At 35.7% G+C, this 4,066-nt stretch overlaps 1 protein-coding gene across 1 annotated transcript in view; it reads left to right on the forward strand.

Annotated features, from left to right (window-relative positions):
* The first annotated feature begins 521 nt into the window (after positions 1-521).
* Positions 522-4,066, forward strand: part of LOC108974630 (uncharacterized protein CG3556) — a 42,868-nt gene continuing 39,323 nt past the window's right edge. Inside the window, exon 1 of the mRNA XM_018942578.1 lies at positions 522-1,732. The gene's annotated coding sequence lies outside the window, so the exon portion shown is untranslated. The remainder of the gene's footprint in view (positions 1,733-4,066) is intronic.

The following is a 4,066-nucleotide window of genomic DNA, read 5'->3' on the forward strand; positions in this document are numbered from 1 at the left end:
AATAAAAAAAAATATAAAAAATAAAACGTGTTATTTCTTAAAATCTCTTACACCCTGTTACGTTCTGTTTCTTTCCCATGGATTGATGTCCTGAATGCAGAGAACGTAAAATAAATAACGTAAAATAATAATTATTTTACGTTCTCTGCATATTGTTGTAAGCCAAGGCACTGCCCTTCTTCTCTCATTTTAGCAAACTAATTATATGGCTCTAAAAATGTAACATCCTTCATTCAGGATACGCCTACAGGGTGTCTAATATGAAAAAATATTTTCTAAAACCATTTTCTCAGCATTATCCTACGAAGCACGACACCTAGCGCTCATTAGCCATGTCAGTGTAGTAACCTCCGCTAGCTAAATTGATGTCCTTGCTACAACAAACGGCTCTTTAGTCACTTTGCGTGGCAAAAGTATAGCCTTCCAGCGTCCACACGACGACAGCTAGGCTTCCAACACGCTCGCCAATGCCTCCGAGCAAAAGTCGAATGTCATATGAGTCAGAAGGCAACAAACAGCGACCGCAAGTGCATTCAATCATTCAAGTGGCGACAGGAGACAGTGAAAATATTTGCGAAAGGACAACGGCACGAAAGGATAAGCGAGCGAGTGGATGCCAAAAGCAATATAAAAATTGGAGAAAATGCTACAAACAGTGCAATGTTGTTGGTGTTTTTTCTAGCAAATCATAGCTAAATGTCAACAAAGCAATTGCTTTTGTATGCATAACTGACAGACGTTACTGACTGTTGTTTGACACCAGCGCGCAGAAAATGCCAAAAAGCAGCATGAAAACAAAGTGAATACAATAATCAGCAATCAAAGTAGACAAAAGGAAGCGCAAGCCAGCATCACCCAACCACGACGACAGCAAAGTAACACGGCAGCAGTAGAAATAGCAATATTGTAGCATACACTCAGGCGCTAACAGAGCAGTTGAGCAGGAAGCGCTGCAAACTGATGCGAGTAAAAAGTGAAATAAGTGAAGCGAAAATTTTCAAAAATCGGCAGTGAACTAAAAATTAAATATTTCAAAAAATTTAATTTAAAAAAATCATCACAAAAAAAGTCATTAAAAATATACACAGGAAGATAAGTTTGCAGCAGTGTGTGGGGAAAAAATTATATAAAAACTTTTGCTCGCATGCGGCATGCCATTGAGTAACTGTAAGGCGTAGCTAGAACAACAAAAACAGAAGCAGATGTTCACAAGACAGCAGCTGCGTCAACAACAATAGAAACAACAACAACAATAATATTTGTAAAGCAACGAAACGCGATTACATAAATATTAATTAGCATAAAAGTAGAGTTGAAGGCGTTCGATCGAAGTCAACGCACAGCAGCGTGTGTCCAAGCACACACTCCCAAACACAAGCGCGAGCATAGAGGAAGTGCCCAGTAATGGCAGCGCGAGCATATTGATTGCACAACAACAAGTTAGCTAGTGAATAAAAAGTTACAATTTAATTGAAAGACAGTGAAACAAAGACTAAGTGCGATAGAATTTGGTATTTGTTGTACAACAACAAGAACAAATTAAAAAAAAAAACTTACGAAAAAGGAGTGTTAATAAATTTGATACAGAAAAAAGTAAAAAAAAAAACAAAATAGAAGAGCCCTGGAAACTACTTCATACGATTCAAAGCAAAAAAAAGCAACGCACACTGTAAGCAGAACAAATAGCAATAACAAAACTAAAGCAGCAGCAAAACTCATTTAAGGCATAGAGGTAAGCTAAGCAATGCACATTATAAATTTACATTTTAAAAATATATCAAAATATAAAATAAAAATGCTTTGGCTAACATAATGTGTTATTAGAAGCCTTCTGTAAAATCCGCTCTTAAAGTTAGGCTTTGAAATACTAAACTCCCACAAAAAACGTTCCTAAATGTATACTTCTAAATAACATACCCAACAAAACCAATAATAAAGGTATACTACTATCTACTATACTGTGCTTACTTTACTCGTAAAGGTATTCTTCAAAATATTGTGACCTGCCAAAACCACTCATAAAGGTATAATTTCACATACTATATTAAAAATATATACATAAATATTTTTAAAAATACATCAAAAGAAATCAAAAAATAGTTTCGCTAACATATAGTGTTACAGTAATCGTTCTGAAACACAAATCCTAAAGCTATACTTCTAAATTATATGCTCTGTCAAAAACCATACCTAAATGTATACTTCTGTGTACTATACTATCTCAACTCCACTCCTAATGGTATACTTCAACATATTATAACCATTCAAAAACCGCACCTAAAGGTATACTTTCATATAGCATCTTAAACACAACCTAAAATTACTAGCTTATTGAACCTCGTAGAAAAGTTTAATTAACCGACAAAAATATGTATTTCAATTTAGTTGTCAAAAAAAATTTTCCAATTATCAAACAAATGATTCCTGAGGGACAGCAGATCTTGCTATTTCTAAACAATTGTGGTTTGTTTGAAACTTTTTTGAAATGTTGCAATGCTGGCGACTAGTTGATGCTTTGGGGCCACCGTACGAGAGTTAAACTCTTAAATGATCAACATACAAAGCGATTAAATATGTTCATGAACAGGAATGGGCACGACTACAATCTAACAATAATGAAAAATCCCTCTCTCTCAAAAGGCTTGTCGAAAACCTCAAAACTAAGGATTGTCCAAACCTAAGAAGCGTCTCAGTTTCAACTCTCTAACGAAAGATAACTCAGTTCCCTTATTACTCGCACATAAAGTTAGCAAAGAGTTGTATGTTGCTACCAGAGCCCAAAAAGATGTATTTAAACACCAAAAAAGAAGCGTACATCGCTACCATCATGTCCTTATAATTCGTTATTAAGAAAGACTAATTAGCGAAATCGTAATAGGATTAAGGCTCAAAGCTCAGAGTAGAAAAATGTATATGAAAACAAGGCAATCGGACCTTAGGTCTCCTTTTACCACCTTGAAAGGCTGTACTAAGTTCGACCCTTATTCAGAGTAGCAGAACTTGAAGACGTCTGTAACGGCAAAGTAATATTCCTATCCAGTGCCCAGAAAACGCAGGTTAAAAGAACATCTACTCTATATCCTCTATTGTATCCACCTTGCAGAGATGGCTGGCGCTTCAAGGAATAAGCTATGATCTTGAGAGTGACAGACCTCCCCTCTTCAATGATGACTTTGTAAGAATTGGTGTCCACGTCTTTATTCTGTTGTTGTGGCCAAATATAGCTTGGGGGTATCTCGCTGCTCCTTCAAAATTATTTCTCCGCGAGAGAGGCGTAGAAAAGTTATGGATTTGTAGGTGAAGATCCGGTGGAATTACCACAGCTTAAAGTTACAACACCATTAACAAGGAGTCACTTAAGATCTTTATATTTCGGAGAGAGTAATGTGCGAAATATAAATATTCATCGAAACCCTTTCAGGGGTCACATCTGTTATGAATTCGGATTATTAGTCATTAGCTTGACTTTGCAAACACCGATGAACATTTTTTACTTTCTCTATCCTTTTTTCCTGCTATGTCGACCTCCTCATCAGCCAACTCTCCATTGCAGCCCATAATTAACATTATTTTATGAGAACATAACCCTCTCTTAAGAGATACTGCTGATTCGGCAGAAATGTCTGAACTGAATTTCAATTAAAATTACTTCGAAATTTGCAAATAACTGTAATAATACTTTAAATTTATGAGTTTACATGCTAAATATACAAATATCACAACCCTTTCGAAAATGACAGGCCATTAAAAAAGAGCAGCAGTTACTGGCGGGGGATGAGTGACAAAATATGGATAAAGTTTTAATGAAATAATGCGGCGTAAAGTGAAGGCGGGTCAACTGCGAATAATCGCTACAACATGTGGTCAACTATTAAGCTGCCAAAAAGAAAAAATTAAATGGCCCAGTAGGAAAAATATAGTCAAAATGAATAAATTTGACATACAAAGAGAATATACTGAATGTGCTGAAAAAATATATATCGGGTGATTTTTTTGAGGTTAGGATTTTCATGCATTAGTATTTGACAGATCACGTGGGATATCAGACATGGTGTCAAAGAGAAAG

This window comes from Bactrocera latifrons, unplaced genomic scaffold (genome assembly GCF_001853355.1).
Source record: "Bactrocera latifrons isolate USDA-ARS-PBARC rearing strain unplaced genomic scaffold, ASM185335v1 scaffold_57, whole genome shotgun sequence".
Taxonomy (NCBI): Eukaryota; Metazoa; Arthropoda; class Insecta; order Diptera; family Tephritidae; genus Bactrocera; species Bactrocera latifrons.